Below are 23,577 nucleotides of genomic sequence, written 5' to 3' on the forward strand. Positions count from 1 at the left end.
GAGACTATTTCAGTAATTTCCTCTGTCATGACTATTAAGGACACAAAACTCAGTTGTGGTGCCTTTCCCAGTGTTTTAACTGGTAGTTTGACATTTAAGACATTCTCTAGGACAATGGAAAGCTTCATTTGATTCTCTGCTGTTGAAAATTATAATGTGCATTCTTGGTCTCCTGAGCATGTGCCTTGGCTCTCTTAGCAATCACTGTAGCGTGGCTGCTTCAGGGTCTTACCCCTATGTGTCCCTTCCTAGACTATCTTCAAAACCATTTGACATTTACTCTGTAGTTAAATCTATGGGAATTTTCATGTCAAAGCCTTACTAGGCTCTTATCTTTTAATGCAAAAATAATTTTAATACCTGGTTGGTTGTTTTTCAGTTCTGTGCTAAGACATGGGAATTAAATGAAACTTAGCATAGTAACATTGTCATTGTTCCTGAGAGATCACAAAGCCTGCAGTTCATACATTATGCCCCATACCATAAAAAAAAATCTGCTAGGTAGTTTAAAAAACATGTTAAAAGCAACGTGTTCAAATGGGTATCATTGAGAACCCCTGAAATGATACTCTGTGTTCATTTTTCTCTTTAAAATGCATTGTGTATACACACACACAATCTTATCTGTTCCTTCTTTACCATTTTGTGAAAAACCAAACAAAAATTGGATGAGAAACTTTTTTCCAAAATTTCTCCGTCTTTATAGTCTCAGCAGTAAATTTTTACTGCAGCAAGTAGACATAAGTGAGATTTTAATTTAGTCTGGGTTTCTAGTAAGTCTTAGTGAAGCTGTGATTTTACTCTAGCAGGCATCTGATGCCCAAACACAATGATAATAGTCCCTACTCAGATAATTTTTTAATTTATTTAATGGTCTTGTAGAGACACATTTAAGCAAACACAATGAAATAATAATATGCCAAACATATTTTCCTAAAAACATTATCTGAACATTAATACAGATTTTTTGATGCAAACCATACAAAACCTGTTGTTAACATATCTTTTCTAGCAGTATGTTATTTGAGCAAAAGGTGATTTTCCAGGACAGCACCTAATAATTTAATATCAGCGGGTAACTTGGCCTCTAGGATCCAAATCTGTGAACATCTAAATGCTCTAGAATTTGTTGCTGACTGCATATTACTGGTTTTGGTTAACCCTTTGCAAAACAACAGCTCAGAAAAAAACCTGTTTATATTCAGATATAAGTGTAGAGTGTCATTCTCTTTTCTTGTACTGACTTCTTGTATCATAAATGTCATATTTTTATCACCTGACTCCTTATCACCTGTCTCATATATTCTCTGCTTCTTCCCATGTCTACCTTACTCTGCTCAAGTCCGTTCACACTATTTCTTACTTGAGTCCACTTTGTTTCTTCCATTCTGCTGATTTTCCTCCTCCTCAACCTTAGAAGAGCAACACTGGTATGAAGTTTGTCACAGTGTTTTTATTTTCTCTTCCTAGGGGCCTATCCAGTGACTGGCTAATTTGTTTATATCAGAAGCTTTTTTTTTTTTTTCGCTTGCTATTGCTCTATGTTGTACCTAACAGAGCGTGGTCTTGTAAGCACTGAGACCAGCTGTATCTGAAGTGGATGTAACCTGTCATTCTCCATCAGGAGCCAACTGTTTTACTACTCTGAGGGAAACTGTGGTCCTGCCAAAGTCAGTGGCAAAAAAAGTAGGATTTTAACTGCAATTAAACTGAATTTTTGCCTCTTAATGTGCTTCAGAAGGAACAGCAGTAGGTCTTTTAGCTGCATAACATTTTTAAAAACTGTAAAAGAATGATTCTAGTAACACTGAGTGTGCAGTACATTGCTTTTTCTCTTTCTTTCCACACTGTAGATACATATGGGACAGGACAAAAAACAAGGAAAAAGGAAAATATTTCCACTACATTTTCCAAATGCAAAGTAAACTATGATTTCTTTTTAAGCCAAAAAATAAAAGCCTGCAAAGAAAATTTTTAGAAGCCTCAGTAGAAATCATTAAAATCCAGAATGTTTAACATAAATGTTCTTCATATTATTTCCCCTATATCACAGGAGGTTGGACAAATTTGAGTGTAAAGAAACCTCCTTATGAATCTTACATTTAAATAATTTATTCTATTGATTATACTCAATCTCCGACATCATGCTGTAGAGCTGTAAAGTATCTGATAGGAGTGTAGTTCAAACTGGTTAGAGCAAATAATTTATAATGAATAATTTATCCCTCAAAATTTCTACCCTGTAAAGATTTTTCTACAGCTCTTGCTGTCATAATATCTAACCTCTGGTCTAATGGATGATATTATTAGAAGAATTCATTATTAAAGTAATTCTGCTTTAAACCACAGCATGTTTTCATTGGCTTAACTGGGACAGGAAAGGGTATAAACTGAAAGGACAGGGGTTTTGATGTTGTTTTTACCTTATACCCTCAAGTGAATCTGAACAGATGCACTTTAATTTTTGTTATTTGACAGATTGCAATGACTAAGGATTTTTCTTCTTGTAAATATAGATCAGTTGCAAACAGCTTTTTGATAGCACTTGACTTTCAATATTAAATATTCTAAATATTCTTTAATTTTATCTAGTTTACCTAGATTTAATTTGATCTAGTATGCCCAATGTTATTGTTTCCTTCCAATTGACTTCTAGTGTTTCTTCCACCAAGTTTGCTTAGGAAGCTCTCAAATAAATGTTCAAAAGCATTCACACCAATGCAACTTGGCTGCTCAGAGCTGAAATACAAAAAGACCACAAAAACAGGCAAAGCTAATTGTAAGTGTGTATGAAATCTATGGAAGAAAATTGCTTGTGTTATTTCACTTGCCTTAAGTGATCAGCTTCGGCAGCTCAAATTGATTATTTTCAGTCCATATTGTCTTATCATCCCAACTAATTACAACACATGTGATGCTGCATGCACTTAACTTGGTCTTGTCAACAAATATTAATTATTTGATAGCGCTAATTATTTTGAAACTAAAACATACTCAGCAGGGACCACACTGGTCTTTTAACATGCAAGTCTCAGTTCCACGACCACATTGCATAAAACATACAGTCTTTGATTTCCATTAGTATTGTTAGTTATTCTCCTAGTGTGATTATGTATTCTTATATTCCTTGTGAAAAAAAAATAAAATCCTTCTAAAGAGCATCTTATTCCTTTTCAAAAGTGTATAGCTTCTTTGTTAGCAGCAATACAACACCAATTCCTATATATCTCATTTGTGCAAGTGATGAGAAATGTCATGTAAGGAAGGAACTGCTTGTCAATTCTTGCACATGTTACATCAATCCCTTTGAAGAAAAACGTCACTGGAATGATTTTAAATTCTAAGAGTAAGCTGTAGCTGAGTAACATCACTGTTGTCATCATTAAGTTGTGCCACTTAAAATAGCCTTTTATTATTTTTATTCATCCTTGCAATGTTTTCTCTAAAACTAATCATATGTTGATTACAGATGTTCTGATAAGTCATTCAACTCCTGATTATTGGTAAAATTTACCAGATGTTGTGGAATAAGAAAGAAGAATGGCAGATCAATAGGTACAGATAACATTTTGAAGAGAATTTGGAAAGCACCTACTTCTGTAAATAAAATCTTTTTAACTAGGCCACCTTCAATTTATGTAAGAATTTGCTTTTAAAATTATCTGTATATTTACACCAAAAAGGTACTGATTTCGTAGAATCATAGAATCATTAAGATTGGAAAGGACCTCTGAGAACATAGAGTCCAACCATCAACCTAACTGCCAGGTCCACCTCTAAACCATGTCCCTAAGCACCACATCCACAGATTTTTTGAATGCTTCCAGGGACTGTAATTGCACCACTTCCCTGGGCAGCCTGTTCCAATGCCTAACCACTCCTCTGTGAAGAAATTTTTCCTAATATCTAATCTAAATCTCCCCTGACACAACTTGAGCCCATTCCCTCTTGTCCTGTTACTTGCTACCTAGAAGAAGAGACCGACCCCCATCTCACTACAACCTCCTTTCAGGTAATTGTAGAGAGCAGTCAGGTGTCCCCTCAGCCTCCTCTTCTCCAAACTAAACAACCCCAGCTCCCTCAGCCACTCCTTGTAAGACTTGTTCTCTAGACCTTTCACCAACTTCGTTGCCCTTCTTTGGACACACTCCAGCACCTCGATGTCCTTCTTGTACTGAGGGCCCCAAAACCAAACAGAGTACTCGAGGTCCGGCCTCACCACTGCCGAGTACAGGGGCACTATCACCTCCCTGGTCTTGCTGGCCACACTGTTTCTAATACAAGCCAGGATGTCGTTGGCCCTCTTGGCCACCTGAGCACGCTGCTGGCTCGTGTTCAGGCAGCTGTCAACCAACACCCCCAGGCCCTTTTCAGCCAGGCAGCTCTCCAGCCACTCTTCCCCAAGCCTGTAGCGTTGCATGGGGTTGTTGTGACCCAAGTGCAGGAACCGGCACTGAGCCTTCTTGAACCTCATGCAGTTGGCCTCGGCCCATCGATCCAGCCTGTCCAGATCCCTCTGTAGCACCTTCCTACCCTCCAGCAGATCAACACTTCCACCCAACTTGGTGTCATCTGCAAATTTACTGAGGGTGCACTCAGTCCCCTAATCCAGATCATAGATAAAGATATTGAACAGGACCGGCCCCAACACTGAGCCCTGGGGAACACCACTCATGATCGGCCGCCAACTGGATTTGACTCCATACCCCACAACTCTCTGGGCTTGGCCATTCAGCCAGTTTTTTACCCAGTGGAGAGTGTACTTATCCAACCCATGAACAGTCAGTTTCTCCAGGAGAATGCTGTGGGAAACAGAGTCAAAGGCCTTACTAAAGTCCAGGTAGACAACATCCACAGCCTTCCCCTCATTTAATGCTTTTTACTGTTCTATTTTTATATTTTTAATTGTAGAAAGAGCTAGGACCCTTAAGAAGAAATGGTGTTTGAGGAAATGGTTACTAGTCCCTTATTTCTTTCACTTTAATCAATATGTGACTTTCATCCCTATCTTTAATATTTACATAAAGGAAATTTAAGTACTATTAGCTTCTAGAAAAGGAAAAGTATGTTCACAACAAAAATGTTTGTCATGGTTAGGAGAAGGATCTGGATGAAATTTCACCACATAGGTACTTCTTAAAAGTTATTTCCTCAGATGTTTCCAGTAGATTTTATTGAGCTATTCGTTTTTCTGTCTGTCAACTCCTCTAAAGGGTACAATAAAAAATGAGTGTAAAGAAACACATTTAAGAAAGAGTGGAAAATTGCAGCCATCTCTGTTTTTTACATATTGGTAATCTAAAAATAACAGCTTACTACTTGATGCATTTTCCCATCTTTGAATATTTGGAAAATGCTCTGAACAAGCCATCCATTCTGAAATGCTGAAGTTCTTTTGGAAACTGAGGTCTTTACTACCAGTCCAAAATGAATTAAGTGTTCTAATGTATGCACATATCTTCAGAACAGCAACAAATTATGTAGATCTACACTAATTCTTTCTTTCCTTGCTGCAGCAGTATAGCAGAGACCTGTGAAATGCTGTGACTAATACCAAAAGTAAAGTGTAAACTGTAAGATCTAAGGACAGTAAAAATGTCTGACAGAATCAAAATCCTTGTTCTCCTTTTGTTCGTTGCTGTCTGACCTATAAATCCTCAGGTGTGTAACTTACACATTTGGTCTTCTTGGCATGAGTGTGAAAGGATACATTACTCTACATGAAAGTATGAGTAATACATGCAGTATAGTTGCAATAGCTAAAGCAGAGATTTGAAATAATGTTGTCCAGAAGAACAATTGCTTTGCAAAGCATAAACATTTGGAAGAGTTTCTGCACAGTTCAATCTCTGGCTACCAAGACAATCCCTCCAAGAAGATCCATATAAAAATGGGAAAATATCTAATGTAACATTGTCAATCTGTTCATATGTTGGATGTATAAAATTATCTTCCACCCCCAGATCTTGTCTTGGAAAGAGAACTACAACATAAAAACTCGAGACAAGTCTTATTCTTTACAGGAGGTAGAACTTGGCAGATCTTCCCAAATGGAGAAAATACTGTCCTCTCAGTCTAAGACTAGCCTGCTGAATTACAGTTTAATTTTGAATACCATGCAAAATAGCTTTAAAAACATAATGTCCTGAACCTCCTACAATTAAATTATTCCCTGACCACCAGAGCTCTGTGGAAGTGTATCACACCTTCTTTCTCTATTTTTTTTATGTCTCTGTAACTTCGTTCCCCACCGAAACTTAAATGGACTGAGAACAAGATAAATACCTTCAAAACAGAGGAAACTATGTCTTTAGTTGTGTCCTTGGTTTAGGAAGGACACTTTGAAGTATTCAGAAACAATTCATATTCTAAACTCCTTGATGTGAAATCCTGAAATATTGAAGGATCTGGAAGAGCAAAATATAGTGTGATTGAGTAGAAAGTACTGTTATTAATAACAATGGCATTTTAGAAAATGATGTTTTTTCCTCATGTACTGAAGATTTAAAGGACAACTCATTTCCATGTCCTTTTTCCCAGGAAGTTTTTGTTTTTGGGAAATATTGTAGGAAGGAGGAATTTAAAATAGTAATTAAGAACAGAGAACAACCCCTGCAACACAGGGTGGGAATGTCAGGTGTAATGATCTTTCCTATCTGTATATGTACTGTTTTATCTTTGTAAAATATGCAGAAGTAATTCCTTCCATTTTACTTGCAGGTTTGTTTTTTTGTTTTTTGTTTTTTTTTTTTAATATTTTAATTCTGTATAATTAAGATTAAATAGGATGGGATTATTAGACTTCTCATTTTAAAGCTTATTTCTAAATAAGTTGCCATCAATATTTAATGAAGTGATGTTGACATCCTAAAATGTCTTATCATGGTCTATATCTAATACAGATAAATAGACATTTATATATTTTTTTTTTCCAGGGACTCATCCATGGTGTTTCAATTCATGGCTGCAAGTGAAAGGCATACTGTTTTTTCAGTTAAAGGAACTCTGAAAGGGAAAAGTAGGTCTTTAATTCTGGGGTAGTTATAGTTTCTAACTGCATATTTTCTATATAAAAATGTGTTGTAACACAAAGTCAAGCAGATGTTTACATCCAAGTTCTGGTACATTCCAGATTAGAAACTTAACCTGAAATAACAATCTGCAAATATAAGCATGCCACCCACCATGAGCAAAGCACAACTCTGTAGTTGTTAAAATAGTCTAGACAGACTAAAAAAGGAAAGAATATAATTAAAACAAATGAGATGTCCTTATTACATTTGTGTTTGAGAGAGCTGAATGAATCTGGCAAGATTTTGTAACTCACAGGGTTCCTAAAGCTACTGAGAAGAAAGCTGTAGACATCGTCTATTTGTATAGGTGGCAGTCTCAGAAGAAGAACTTTCCTCAGCTCTCCTGGTAAGCCATGTTGATGCATATAGCAGCATATGCAATGCAGGTTATTATGAGGAATTCAGGCTCCATTTAACCAGAGTTTATGAAACATTATATAGAATTCAAAGAGATTCTTTCTAAAGTGTATTTTTATTGCAATCACTAAGCTATTATTATATTATATTATATTATATTATATTATATTATATTATGTTATGTTATGTTATGTTATGTTATGTTATGTTATGTTATGTTATGTTATGTTATGTTATGTTATGTTATATTAATTATATTATATTATATTATATTACATTACATTACATTACATTACATTTTATTATATTTATTATATTTATTATATTATATTATATTTTTACTTTTAACATTGGATTTTCACATGAATAAAAACAATATAGGTTTTATTTGGACAGATTTTGCACTAATTTCAAATGTGTTCAATGATTTACTCCAATTTTTTGAAACAATATTTTATATCTTCTACTGTTGAAAATGTAACTTTTGGCCTATAGTTAAGATGACATATCAAATGTTCATTTACATACTTTTATAGAATTACCTATGTCTATATTAAATTGTACTTGATTTCTCAGGAACCAGAGCATTTCTACTAACATGCCTGACTAAAGTATCATAGATGCTAGAAAAACATTTACCTCTGCCTCTGTATCCCTGTTTGTCTGAGAAGTTCTACTTTATAAAAGTTATCATAAATTAAGTTTGATGATGGAATTTGTTATGAACTATATAGTGAACTTTTTCACAAAGCATCAACGACAAAAGCATGCCATATATGTATAAAAATCATCTCCTGATTCTTGGTGTTAGTGCTACCATAAATAGTTTCACGGCTTTTGCCTTCATCCTACACTTCAGTAAGTAAAGAATGAAGAAATATATCCACATGCAGTCATAATTTTCTGTAATGCAAACTTTGTCCAAAAATAGAAAAGAAAAGCATACTTCCATGCCACTTATCTGAACAACTATCTAGCTACCTTTTCAGAAAGATCTCGAGACCTTTTTATTGTTTTTTTCCTTCTCTGTGTTAAAAATTCACTAAATCCTTAAGGTAAATAGCAGAAAAATTCTGCTGAGAATCTGAAAATATTAGCACTCTCTCAGACAACTCAACTGTAAGGATTATAAAACAACTGCTATGAGCTTGGTTAATGATCCTCTAAATTCAAATACACATCCTCCTTCTTCTCTCTCTCAATATATGGCTTATGAAGTCAAATATATACACTTTAAAGACTTTACTATACAAATGTTGAAGAGATGCATAATAAACTTTTTTCCAGCTAGTAAGATCTAAAGAATCTTTAGAAACTAACATAATTTACAAATTGAGGTACATTTTTAATTAGTCTGTAATTATAGAATCAACTAAATGACATAAAGGGTGCCAGAGAATACCTCTTCCACCTGTTCCTAACAGAATCTGCTCCAGAAAAAAGCTATCAGAGAAGACTTTTCAATTTGGTGCTGACTGAAGCGAAAAAAGAAGTGTTTCAGGTAAATTTAAAACAAAAATATTTTCCCCCTCTCAAACCAAAGTGAAAAAATGGGGGATATATATTGTCTTCGGTAAAAGCTATAAGACAAAACAAGATAGACATTTTAATACATCAGTATATGGGAAAATTCAAAGCTATTTTAGGAAGTGTCAATCTAAAATGCTTTGCTTTTTATTCTCTCTCCATTTTTCGTACTGAAATAATATGATAAATTTGACATAATGTTAAGTGCACCTGCTTTAAAATTTTTCAGGTTTTCAGTGATTGATGCTTGCAAAGTGGCATCACCTCACAAACATTAACAAATTTGCTTTCACAGTGTCTTCTGCTGGGAAGGAGGTTCTCTATCCCAGCATAACAACAAACTAGAAAAGTTCCAAAATTTAAATAATTTTCTCAAAATATCTTTATAGACACATGGACTCAGCCTTAAGTCCTGATCAATTACTTATACGCAAATGTAACTCCATTTGAAATATAGCCAAACCAGTTAACAGAAAGACTTAAATGAGAATGGAGAGCACTACAATGACATTATTTCATTATATCTTCTCACAAAACCTCTCTCATGAATATTTTGCTTTACTCCATTTTAATATCTGTTAGCTAAAGTTGTCACCAAGATTTTTTATTATTATTTCTTAATGAGCGAGAATTTCCACAATGATAGGATGCACACAATGTCACCTACACTTGAATGAACCTTATTCCATTCCGGCCTTGCTGCTTCTGCATGGTTCAACAAAATTTTTTTTATAGAAGAGTCAGTTGAATCCTCCCCAACATTCATAGAGTTTATGGTTGCAGAGTATATACTGTGGGTATTTCTAGATGCTGTGAGGTTATATAGGATTTCAGAACAAATATGCAGGCACCATACCAATTGGAGGCTTACAGATGGCTGATTCTGAAAAGCCATTAGAAAGTCTGAGTCCATGTGGCAGCAATTTCTGACTGAACTAGTGCAATGAATTGTACCTACTGCTTCTTTTATTTTGGACTTTTTTTTTCCTTCTAACATCACTCAGTACAGCAAGCACCCTTCCTGTTCCTCGTCACAACCTTTCATGACCACAGACCAGTGGGGAAAAAATAAAAAGTAGAAAACATATCTACATGGCTTTCCTCGTTGTCCAGCCTCTCACAAATTCCAAGTGAATTATTTTCCCTCCAATATTTCCACTAATGTTTTCAGAGAATGTCTGTGATTTCATGAGGCTGATATTGCCAAATATGTCATTTAGGGGATATAAGATAAAGAAAACACTGAAAATGAGTCCACTGGAGCATGTACCTAGAGTGCAGAGAGAAGCTCTAGTATTATTGCTCTGTGGGCTCTCACCACTGATACTTTGGGCTCTCATTCTCTCTTTTTATTCCCCTTGCCCATCCTGACAGAGAATAGTGGAGCAGAAACACAGTATCAGCCATGGGCACCCAGAGGAAAAAGGCTGGTCTTTAAAGTCATGGTGGGGCAGTCTCCTTATACCCAAAACTCTTATTGATTTGTTTGAGGGTTTGGGACACTGCCTGCTAAGTATAAAAGAATTAAAATAAACACAGAGAAACTTAACCATAATTGATAGAAATAGTTGGTTTAAAAGGATTTCTGAAAGCCAAATGAGGTTCAACTTTTTGATCTCTCATGTCACTTCCTACCTTCCCTCCTCATGTTTTTAACCATTGTAATAGCTTCTTTCTCTAATTTTCCCTTATGATCTCTGTTCTCCCATTGGAAACAGGTAGAACTTCTTTATCTAAAGTTGTTTTCCCCTTCAGTTGACTGCCACCCTGGGACCTAACAAAATGAGGTAGTTAACAAGCAAGAGAATTTGCTACAGCCCAGCAACTGTTCTTACTAAATAGTAGAATGATGTCACTGCGTCATCCACTAGGCTATGAAAGCAGCTGTAGACTTGGTAAACATCATCAGAAACTTCTCTGGTTTCTATTGTGTAATGTCACCAGCAAAAGCTCTGGACTTCAAGCAAGTAACTGCAAAAACATGATATACTGAATTCAAGCTTTGAAACACTAGGGGTCTAACTTTGAAAGGAAACAGAATGCTCAACCCAGGGAGTATCAAAATGGTTAAAAAGCACAGGGGAAAAACAAGTTGAATTCAGGAAAAAACATTTATAGATGGAATAGTTTTTTCTCTCAGGAGTGTGAAAACAAGAAATGCCTCTCACAAGATTCTTAGGTACTATCTCCCTGCCCAAGAAAAAGTTATTTTAATAGATTCAAAAGCTTCACTTCACATCTATGGTGAGAAATATTACCCATTTGTAAACATTCACTGTGTGCAAACAAAATCCTAAATTAGAAAAGCAGTAAAGATACTAAAACCACTGCTTCATTTGCATGGAGTGCATTGTATGCATCTGTGGTTGAGTGAATCAGGTTTTATAATAAAAGTCATTGCTTTTGTGATTCTTTTCTCCTTTGCCGGAACCGGCAACATAAATAAAAGGCCGCAGTATGAATGTGGACACTCAGAATAAAAGTAATGCCACTCCAGAAAATCTATTTCTTCCCCCTCTTCTTGTTCTATTGTGATGCAAAATGTGGTACTTAAGCCAAATTTTTCTTGGAACATAATCTCCATTTCTCTGTTTCTCATTTCATATACAGTAAAGTTTAGTCTTGTCCTAATTTGCTGGCAGGCTGATGGGCTTTTGTGTTGAAGAGTTTTTCCTCCTTTTCCAGGTCAAACACATTGGCACAATCAACATCTCTTAGAACATAAAAAATTTGGATAATATTATGTACCTTGAAGAATCTAGTCCTAAGTGCCTCAAATTTTGACCCAAAATCAGCAGATACTTCTGATCTCTAATATTTCTGCAACTCTCTTTCCTTAGGAAAATAGAAAAATATCTTCCCCCAGCAATACGACACGAGAACTCAGGTAATATAGTGGCCAGTGCCATAGGAAAGCTCATGAGGAAATGAAAAATTCTACATGAAAACATGTTTTGAATGCAAAAAAGTTATTTTTTGAATAAATTAGAAAAAGCTATTGACTACTAATAATTAAGTGAATGCTGTCATCTATCCTGGGAACTGAATGAAGCAGTGATCCTGCGGAAAAAAGGCTGTATGGAATAATTTAATCCAAAGTCTGACTCATGACACATAACCTAAAGCAGGGCAAATTAGAATTAAAAAAGTACAGTGAAAAAGCTGTTATTTCCCAACTTGTGAGGTTAACTTTGCATCCTAACCCGAAAAAAAAAAAAAAAAAAAAAAGAACAAACTTTTGTTTGACAAAGAAATACTAATGAAACAAACCAATCCATCCTGCTGGCCAAAAAAAAAAAAAAAGAGAAAAAAAAAATAGCTATTCATCACACTGACACTGCTACCCATATGAATACTCAACAATTATAAACCCATCACACACGTCAGGAACATTTTGTAGCATGGTCCTCTCCTGTGATAGATCTCTGAAGACACAATTACTTTGAGGAACAGCACTGATACCAATTCCCTACAATATAAATACGTTCTCAGAGCTTCTCACTGGCAGCTGTACTTTGCAATTTATTCTAGGTAAAGAATATACAGTCACATATGATTTGTAAACACATACAAACATTTTTTGAAATTTTTCTTAAGACTCAAGTTTGGCAGGATTTCTTAAAAGTGATCCCATTTAAACCTTTGTCTAGATACTACCATCTCTGGTACCCAAAGATGAGCAATATAAACATGTTTTGCATACACGGATCCTGACCAATATTTACAGTACAAAATCTCTACAAGAAAGATTCTATATTTCTGAAATCAAATTAATTTTTCTTTGTTTACATGAAAGGTTTTGCATGAAACTGCTTATTTCAACAGGTTTTAAAAGGTATGACAATTGCAAGAATCCAAGTTTTCTGAGCTGTTCACTAAAAGGAAATTATTTAATATGAAAGTGTCCTTAAACATTTTAGAGTCACTTGCATATGTCTCCCAGAGTTTGAAACTTTACAATTAACAATTTAAATTTTGTTTGAGTTTGGGTTTTGGGTGGTTTGGGTTTTTTTCCCATGATATGTAGAACTGGAAACTTAGATTAAGGAAAAAAAAATCAAAATAAAAGCCCAATATTTTCACATAAGCATATCATACTGTAAGCTGAGGTACAAAGAAAAAAAAGAGTCTTTAAGAACATATTAGTAAACTTTTGATAAAGTCTGTATTTCTCAGCAATAAAAGATAAGCATAGGAAGATCTACAGTAATTAAATCTTCCAGGTCATGGCTTATGTATGCTAACGAGGGTCAGAATAAATCTTGTTAGTTTGAAAAAGTTATGTAGTGGACTTTGACCTTTCTCTGGTAATTAATAAAAGCTAAATAAATTTAGTGTTCATGATAGATGTCAAACAGAAAATCTTGAAACTTCACAATACTTTCACAGAGGACAGAACAGCTGCACTGCGGCAAGCTGAAGATTTGGGGAATCAAGTTACATAGTAAAAGAATTCTTTTTAATCTTCACTTATTACCTAAATCTCTCTGAGGTTCCTTTCAGAAGCTCAGCCTATAAGTCCTTCCGTGTTCCTACCTCTCGTACCTATTGTTCTACAGAGAAATAAATCAAAACATGTAGTAGAAATCTGCCCAGCACTTACAAAGCAGTGTCCCTGAAATACTTTTAGTTTATATTTTTATTTTTAGTTTATGTCACTGGAAAATGAGACTGAGCTGGAAAGATACTCTTAAGATATTGTATATCAGTGCATTGGGAAGAAGTTTTTTCTCATGAAAACATCAGAAAAAAATTCACCATAGAGGCAGATGTTTGTTTTACAAACACCCGGGTGTGATTTTTGAATGTAGGTCCTAAATAAGTTCCCTCAAATCTTGCTATTACTCCAAATTCCTTTCTCCTGAAAAAAGCATCCTTGATTTGTCCTCTAGACTCCAGCTTCTATCAGTTGCATCATTGAAAGAGCAGCAAACTACAGAAATAACTGTTTAAAACTGTGCAAAAAGCATATATATCTTTAGAGTTTATTCTTCTGAAAATAGCCAACAAGCAAAGCACAACCAGAGAAAAATCTGCAATATGCATTTTACATCTGTTGCTCTCATAAGGCATCAGACAGCTTATTACATGTACAAATTTGAAATACTGAATAAAGCTGAATTCAGAGCATGACAATCAAGACTAGAAGGAGTAACTACATTGAAATGTATATAACAGAATGAGACATCCCTTTTTGCTTTGCACCTCTTCGAAATGAGTCCCAGCCTAGCTACTCGGAGCTGGGCAGCGAGTGCCCTGCCAGTCCAAGGAGTTCAGAGGTAACCGAGGTCAGATAGTAGGGCAGGCAGCTTGGCCTCCTAGTCTAGATTACATAGCTTAGGACAGGCAATTGCTTCTTTGAAAACTGCATTTTCGTACGGCAGATGAGAATAATTACACAGGCAGCTTAAATTCTATTTTAGTTTGCAATTTAAAATGGCACCTTATGGGAGTTGAAAACAGTCCACAATTTGACTTTAGACTCCAGTCAGTCACGTTCACATTCTCCGTCACATAAAAATCACTTTCACAGTTATTCTTACCGATTTCATAGCTTTGGCGATCACTACATTTGTGGCGACAACAGAATTGGGTTCAAAAATTAATACACAGTTAAATTTCATAAAAAAAAAAACACAAAAAAATTAAACATCCCTATTTCAATAGAATCCCTATTTTTGGGAAACTTACCCTGCCAAGTAAGGGAAAGTGGGAACTGGGAAAGAATAAAGTGCATACCCTCTCTAAGGTACTTCTGGGAACTGACTAGAGCTACTCATCTGTAATTGGAAGAAAGTACACTTATTCTTACTGTGCTTTTGACTCTGTATCTGAAGGTATGCCAAATTTACATATTTACCTTGATGATAAAAACAAGACTGCTTAGGTATTCCCCAAAATTATAGACGTCATTGTAGAAAGTACTTTGCTTTTCATCTGTGCTAATTTTATACTCCAAAAGGAAGAAAACAAAATTCCTTTCCCCCAGCTTCATTGTTTATACCAGAAAAATAGGGAAAATAGGAATAATTTATTTTTTAGAGTGTTAAAAAGGTGAAGTAATGGACACATGCACGTATATGTGTAGTAAACAGAATGGTACCTGTAAATCTGTAGAACTATTACAATACTTTTATAAAAAAAGAGTGAAGACAAGTTACAAAAACACAGATATGCAGTCACAAACAAATAATAGCTCCTAGACCTGCCAGAAGTGCCTGCTCTGGAGAGATGGGTGCCTATCTCATGCCATGACCACAGGGTAGCTACAATGGGACAAGACTGAAACCAGCTGACACGATATTGGTGGTGCCACCAGTCCTTGGAGCAACAGGATGTGGATTAAAGCCCTCTTCCAAGAGGCAGGAGATCCAGTTTCTAGTCTCTATTCAGCCTGTGGGTCACAATGCCAGAATAATTGCACAGTGCCCTGTGCAACTCATCCTGGGTGACAGCACTACCACCCTCCCTTACTTAAACACTGTCTCAGTCTCAGGTTAAGTGTCCCAAATGGATATTGCAAGTACCAAATTCTACCTGCAAGTAGCAAGGGATAATAATAACTTCTATAGGCTTTCACTAAATCCAGTGCATCCATAGATGAATTTGCCTTTCCCATAAAAACTAGGAGATCAGTTCTGCTACCTTCAGTCAAGCTGAATCAAAGCTTACTGCACAAGTAATCCCTGTTATTTCAATGGGATCACGGAGTATGACGGTACTTAAACTGGGTACAAGCTGCAGGATCTAGCTAAACTACTTAAGTCTAAGAACTGAGGCTGGGTAGTGGAGGATTAAAGGAAGGTGAAAGACTATTTCTTTTTGTTAAAGCATACAAGACCCTAAGGCACTATGCAGAGCTATGGTAACAGAAAATACGAAACAGCCACAACATAATGACATGCTAAAATTTAATGAAATTTAAAAAAATGGAGTTGTTCTTTCATAAAGATATGTTAATAGTATTTTGCTTTTTCAAAATTGGATGAAACCCAATTTTTTTTGGTGATCACGTTCCACCAAAAGAACTTCATAAACATATGTCTGAATGTGCACTGGCCTGAGGATCTGTGCTGGCAGTGTACAGCACCCTGCTTGGAAATTGCTCAGGGATCTGGGGGATAGTGAACAGCAAACACAACATGATGTGACTACAGTGACCAATTCAAAAAGCAAATAGTCAGTTACAAACAGAAAACTTCAAGTTGCAGAGGGAGGACTTCCACAGTAATTCACAAACTGCAACATAAAATTTGGACAGTTCTGTATCATACATGAGCACAGAGATCACAGCAAAAAGCAAAATGATACTTTTGACATTGATAACTTCTAAAGATAAAGGCAGAGATGAAATCATTACATTTATTCTACTGACATTATTCAACTAATGGTATTGGATCTATAAATATAAAAAATAAAAACTTTAAATCCAAAGCAAATATGTTATTTGTAGCAAATGGGATAGCTAGTCAGGACATCTAGTTTACACATGGATCTGAAAAGAACTGGCAATTTGGTATAACATTCTGTTCTGCGCTGCTTTTATTAGAAGGCTACTTCTGGTAGGAACCTTCTGTTGCTTACTTTTAAACAGCCATTTAAATCACATTTAATCATAATTATACAACTAGCAGTGCTAATTATTCTGGATAATACATTTTAACATATCCTATCGCATAAGCAGCTCAGTTCTTTGGTTCCGAGCACTCACAAAGATTGGAGAAATATAGTCCGCTTACTCCCATATAGAGCAGAAAAGTCAAAGTGTCTGAGCAGAAGAAAGACTAACTTGTTTCAGACCAGTCTAGCTGCAAATATATGAAACTTGATACCATAATAGAAATAATAATAACAAATAATCTCAGAATCAAAGACCTGAGTAGTTTACTGAATTAGCATATATTAGACTTCCCATAGTGTCAGTTGAATTGCTGTTGGACTATTGCATTAAAGAAAACTAGAATATGGATACATATAATCTGAGACAATTTATGAATTATGATCTACTACATATAAAAGTAAGATAATACCACACAGCAGGGCAATTGAGTCTCAAGGTTTAACATTGCACTGGGTACGTTTTCTGGTTTTGACATTTTTTTTTTTTTGTAAAAAGTTAACGACTGCGAGCAGGTTAGCACAGCCATGCAAACAAAAAGACAGGAGATATGGTGTGGTCTGCATCATTGCCTTACATTTACTTTCTTGTTGGCCAAATTCTTAACAGCCTGTGTAGAAGACATTCCATGTATTATTCCTGTTATCTGATTTGTTCTGTCAATCACAGCATTATTCTAATTCTTATTGGTAAGCTCTACTCAAACCAACACTGCTTTCAGCTCCATTTTCACTATCCAAAGATGCTGGCTTTCTATTCATAACATCATTCCCAGAAAAACCCAGCCATTCTTCATTATACTACAATGTAATTCATTATTTTTCTAGTACTAAAATATTTTAATAAAATTTCTCTTTTAAATATGATTTGAAATAACCCAAGGAAATATTCCTAATGCTAGAGCTACTCACATAGCTTGCCGCACTGATCTCCACTTTATATTCAAGACATCATAGTAAAATGAAAATGTTGTGAAAAATCAGCATCCAACTGCAACATCCAAACTGCAACACAGGAGTGTATTAAAAAAAAATACAGATAATCATTTTTATCGCTCTGACACTTTCTCTAACACCATACAGTTTATCTCTCCATGCTTCAGTAATCCTAGATTTGTGCACAATCAAACCAAGGAGCCCATGGGTCATGGCTACAGGCAGTCCTCTCACTGAGATCTATTTCTGCTTTCTAATTATGTCATCATTAGAATATAACCAGTAGCATGTCTTCCAGAGGGGTAACTATTCATTAATGCAGACAGATAAGACTTTGGTCTGTTGGAAGTAATGAAGTGGAAACATCCACATTAGTGCTAAAGCCCTTGAGACCATGCCTGCGATATCCTCTGTAGTCCACAAAGCACTGTCAGGCACCTTCTATTGTAACTGTGCAAGTGAAACAATTACCCACACAGTTTGTGACTCTGGAGTTTGCTGGGTCAGAAGGAAAATTTCAGTGTCTTATCTGCTATCTTTATCTTTACCTCTCTTAACAGGCTTTTTTTTTTTTTTTTTTTTTAAGCATCGCAGGTTTTTTATTTGCTATTTGCACTTAATTCACAGTCAAATGAAGACCACCAAGTGGGAAGATGGTCAGACTTCAAATACATAAAAGGTTTCTGCTACAAAAGGAAATAATGTACTCTCCACATCCCTGATGGAAAGGACAAAAATGTTAAGTTAAATTACAGCAAAGAATGCAGGTAAGAACATTAGCAAAATGTGTATAGTAAAGACAATGTAAATGTACACTAAAGCCCCTGAATATACCTCTCTTGTGAGGTTGTGGGGTCTCCATCACTGGAGGTCTTTAAGGTTAGACATATATCATTATCAATCTTGACATATATATTTTAACCTTGTTTCAGAGCGGGAACAGATTATATGGCCTCAAAATCCCTTCTCGTTCTATTTTCCATACTTCGGTGATTATTTGCTATGTTATGGCAAGATCAGAAAACTCCATTAAAGTTCAGCACCCCAAAGTGCTAATCGCTGTACAAGTGCTATTTTAAGAGACAAATCCTTCCTTGGAGAATTTATGATCTCATTTCAGATAAAACACAAGGAGAGGTTATAACTGTTGAAGGAATGGCGGATGGCACAACAGTGACAGACAATAACTTCACAGTTTGTTATTTTCAAAATGCAATTTGTGCTTTCAATCATGTAAAAGCTCTTAGAAAAAGATGGTTTCATGAAATAGACAGCCATTGATCTGCCAACCATGTATCTCTGAGTGATGGGCTGCTCTGGCAAAATCCATGCAAGTAACGCCTATTCTGACAAATAGGCCTGTTAGCTTGAGGAGTGTGGAGCACCAGGACGGAATAATTTCCATTCAGTCTCTGCTGTAACATCACAATAGGCAGAAATATGCCTGCTCTTCCTTCCCACACATCTGCACCTTATATATCTAGCTGGCCTCCCCGAGCTCCTTACCCAGTCTTGAGGGCAGCTTGGATCAGTAGCTCAATTCTAGTGCTCCAAATTGCTCTCTGGAGGGAACTCTCCCTCTCCATAGAGAAGTCAGGGAGACTAAATGGATAAACTAAGAGAGTGACAATGAGTTTTTCAGTATTTGTTAAAGTTCCACTTCAAGAAGTTTGTTCTTTCCCAGGTTGTAATTAAAGCCATGTGAACTGTGTGTTTTGTTAAAAAGTATATTTTTTACTTAGTAAAGGTCTATTCCTTTGCAAAGTTTCCTTCTTTTATATAAGACTTGCCACCATGACTCACTATTCTCATGTAAAAAGGATTCTGCAGCAAGTACTGTACAAAAAGGAGCCTGATTTCAGAAAGCTTGCCCAAAATGCTTTCCACCACCTAAACATCCACATCAAAACATGTAATTTGGGAACAGTTTGCTTACTTCTGATAGGCTTGTGAGTTTTGTTTTTATAAAGCTAAAGCTAATAATTTTACCTGATAGGAAAGGCTTTATCAAAAGATGTCCCCAAATCAAGCATTTTATATGTTTATAGACAGTGATTTTCAATGATTTGCTACAACCTTTTCCTCCTTCAATATCTTCATGCCTTTGACTGTAAAGATACAGGTGTGTTAGCCTTCTTTTCCCAGCTGACCTAACCTTACTCACTGAAATTCTCTTTGGCTAAGAACTCATTCATTGTCAAATCTCCATTTTCTAAAGCTCCAATTCTTTTAGTCTTCTTGGTGATTACACTGGTAGAACGAGCAATAATCCAATTAGCCAGGAAGCAAGTAGAGCAATCCTTCATGCTGCTAAGAACACTCACAATAAAACATTTCTATGATGTAACCCATAATATCAGAACCTTTAATTTCCCAAAATAGGTTAGTCACCTGCAGTGACAGTAACAAGAATTTCTTGTGACAAGATCCAATTCTTTTCTCATGCTATCTTACAACAAGAGTTTGCATTATTTTTTTTCTTAATATCAAAAGCCTGAAAACTTTCCTGGGAAAAGGACTGGTTTGCATAATATGCAGATTATTTCAGTTGCTTGATCGCTGTAATAAATGCCAGAGAAGATAAACAAGCACTCCTTGCAAATGAAGCATTGCATGCAAATTTCATTTTTATTGGAAAGACACTTGGTGACCTATTCTGGAATCTTAAATTGATGAGATTTTCCTAACCAGGCATGGTTTCTAATATTCAGCTAATGAATATAAAAAAAACCTCCATGATTTTTAGTTTAAAAATACATACATAAGAAACCTCATTAAAAACTTGGGATGGAGAATATCACATTGAAAATGCTTGAATAGACAGAGAGTATTGCAAAGCACAGAAGAGCAACATTTCATGAATAAATCAAAAGGTATTAAGATTAAACAAACATGTAAAGTTTAAAAATTAAAGGAGGTCAATTAATGAAAGAAACTAATTCAATTTTCATTCGAGCACTTAACATTAAACTTGCTGCTGTACAAATAAACTCAATTTCAAGGTGTTTGATGCAGAAACCCATGTTGCAAGAAGGTCGGAATTTGTCTCAAAACTTCAATTCCCTGATTGCTGAGGTAAGACAGCCATACCTTTGTCCTGAGTGCTATGAGGATGCTGGATTAAAATCGTATTATATTTGAAACACCCCTCATTCCAGATCAAAGAAATCAACATGAACATTGAGCACAACAGAGAAACAACATGCTTATTGCAAGTGGAAAAGCAGCTATATATGACATGGAGTATAGTCTTTGTAGACAACTATATGGGTACTACACCTTATTTGAAATGAAATGAAGGTGTACTCCTAACGCGCAATGCTATAAAGAGTAATCTGAAAGCATATCAGCTCTGGGAAACAGAAGGATGTTCATGTGCATTGTACTGTGCCACTGTATTGAGACAAAAGTCCCTGAACAATATATGTAACATGGCTGGATTGTGGATTTCATCAGTAAGGCTTCTGTGACAGCTTTTTAACCTATTCCCTTGCCATTGAAGAATCATACAATATAGTACTAGGAACCACAGCTTCTCAGTAAATGTGATTTTTTTGCTACACACATAGCAATCCAGAAGAAAAAGAGAACAGTTTTTTATGTCTATGTAGCAAACCCAAATAACTACACAACTGCAGAGCTGGCAAGCATTTCTTTCAGTGCTTGGCAATACAAAGTTCACTATGGACAATTCACATTTATCCAAAATTTAAAGGTGAAAGAGAAGTGGAAGATGGCATCTGATCTTGAAATCTGTACAAAGAAATTACTTAGATGGGTCTTTATAAAATACTTTAATTAAAACTTGGTAAAGGATTTCATTGATATTAACAATATTTTGGAGAATGGCTAATAAGAATACAAAATGACTACTCTGGAAATCCAATTTACCTTAGGCTTCACTACATTTTGTGCTAAGTGAATGATGTCTCTGAAATTGTAAGTGCTCAAGGAGTTAATAAATAAAATTTGAATTTCTCCCATTGTGTAGCAGAGATGCCACCTACTAGAAAATGTATCTGGTCAATGACAAAAAGATATATCTAGGTCTAGATGCCAGTTCAAATCTCTTCTCTGCCCACTCAAACTAAGCAGTAGTCTCTAAGGAAGGATATACAAAGGATGCAGGTTGTAGAAGGAAATTGAGCATGGGCAAAGACTAGTTACCTCTTATCAAACCACGTGCCAAAAAGAATACAGTAATCATACACTTTTTTCTGAAATTCTGATTTGACAAGCCCATATTTCACCATGGGATGGTATCTACATAGACAAAACAATAACAACCTTGATACAAGGTAAGGAGAAAAGCCTTATTCATTTCACAAACAAAACTTCTCCTGCCATGATCTAGTACATGGCTGAGTCTTCAAGTAGGGATGTCTCCATGATTGTGCTCCTCGGTGAAGCTGACCCCTTTCACAGCACCCTGGGAGGTATAAGATGCAAATGCTCACATACTCTGGCAGCACTGGAAAAACATGTACCCGGACCTCTGAGCTCTTAACTTGATGCATAGTCATGAAAAGTCATGCACAGTTAATTCCAGTTACATAATAAATTCTTCATTCGAGAACTGTTTTTTCTTTCTGTTCGCCAGAGTTTATCTGAAACAATAGAATTTTTTTAAAACTGCAACTCAGTTCCCAGGGGTATCTTCTGAATAAGGCATTTTTAATCTTTATTTTACTGATAGGAAAGCTTTTGAAAGGAGACAGAGCGACAGACAAACATGTACTGAGTCTGTGCAGTAGCAAGAATCTCAGTTTGTCTTCCGTCTTTTGCTCACATCACTGTATCCTGGCCTTTCAGAGAATCCTTTTCTATAGCTTAAGAATTCAATTTTTCTGCATGTAGTCATTTTAAAAGTTTGCAAAACACATGTTTTTGAAGAAATACAGGATTTTATAAAGTGGATTGTCATATTGTATCAAACATTTCATCATTCTTATTAAAAAACCTTCCTTAGGGGCTTGGCACTGATAGTATGATTTGTTCTACTCTTTGATATTTGAGTTTTTATTTAGGTCAGTAGCACTTGAAAAAATAGTTATCTATTTATTTTATGGCTTGTTGAAAATCACCAGACCTTAGGACTCTCAGCCAGTGAACATGGGATCTTCTCAAATTACCATTACTGATCAAGCTTGCCAAGGTTTTCTTAAGTAAAATATGTGCATATTTTAACTTACTTACTAGTTTTAATCAAGACAACTTCCTGTTTATATTGTTTTTTTCTTTAGACCTCCTTTTTGTAATCATTCTGGGTTTTATAGTTAAATTCTTCATTTTCTGTGGGAAAAAACATATGCATTTTTATTTGCATGAGCTGCTACAGCTGTACAGTATTCATGTGTTCATCCTAAGTGTCTGAGAGGGTATCAAACCTAGCAGATACTGTTCAGCGTTACAGAAGAGAAGCAGTATTGAAAAGCATAACAAAGTCCTCTCTGGGATACATCAACAATGTCTGAGTTGGGTAGCTTGAAATGCTAACAACATGCCATCTGTGTTTTAGTGAGGGTTAGCTACTGCTTAAATGATTGTGATTAACAGCCAGAGCTTTATACACTAACAAGCCAAGTTTGATTGTAATTCTTTGGAGAGTAATCATCACTCTACCCTGCAATTATACACAATGTGTGTTGAATTAGAAGCAAAGAAAAAGAACATGAAATAACTTTCAGACTTGGAAAAGCAGGCTATTGAACACAAGCCAAAGGTGAGATGATTGGTAAGAACTGTGATTCATTGTAATATTGCTGATATACCATAAAAAGCTCAAAGGAAATGACAATTTGAAGTTACTGGGAAAAAATGAGGAACATGTCAGGAACATAAATTACATTAAATAGGCAGACAAGCAGTGTATAATTTCAGAAAAAACATAAACACTTGATTTTACAACAGAATTGTGAACTATAGAAAAATTCTGACTTTACGTCATGCCTTATTTTTTTGCTGCTAGCTAAGTGTTGAATGACTACTTTCACTTCTGCCCACTCACAACAGATGTGCTCTTGCCTTCACTTTCAACTTGATCTAAAGCTGTAATAAGCAAGGCTTA

At 35.5% G+C, this 23,577-nt stretch overlaps 1 protein-coding gene across 11 annotated transcripts in view; it reads right to left on the minus strand.

Annotated features, from left to right (window-relative positions):
* The window catches only part of RALYL (RALY RNA binding protein like), a 394,972-nt gene that overhangs the window by 206,968 nt on the left and 164,427 nt on the right, over positions 1–23,577 (minus strand). The window contains exon 1 of one of the 11 annotated variants that reach the window (XM_087750760.1): positions 22,707–22,749. The exons of the other annotated variants lie outside the window; for them this stretch is intronic. The gene's annotated coding sequence lies outside the window, so the exon portion shown is untranslated. Of the gene's footprint in view, positions 1–22,706; positions 22,750–23,577 lie in introns of those variants that run through there. 11 annotated transcript variants of the gene reach the window in all.

This window comes from Nipponia nippon, unplaced genomic scaffold, assembly GCF_047370975.1.
Source record: "Nipponia nippon isolate SJK-2023a ecotype South Korea unplaced genomic scaffold, ASM4737097v1 scaffold_1, whole genome shotgun sequence".
Taxonomy (NCBI): Eukaryota; Metazoa; Chordata; class Aves; order Pelecaniformes; family Threskiornithidae; genus Nipponia; species Nipponia nippon.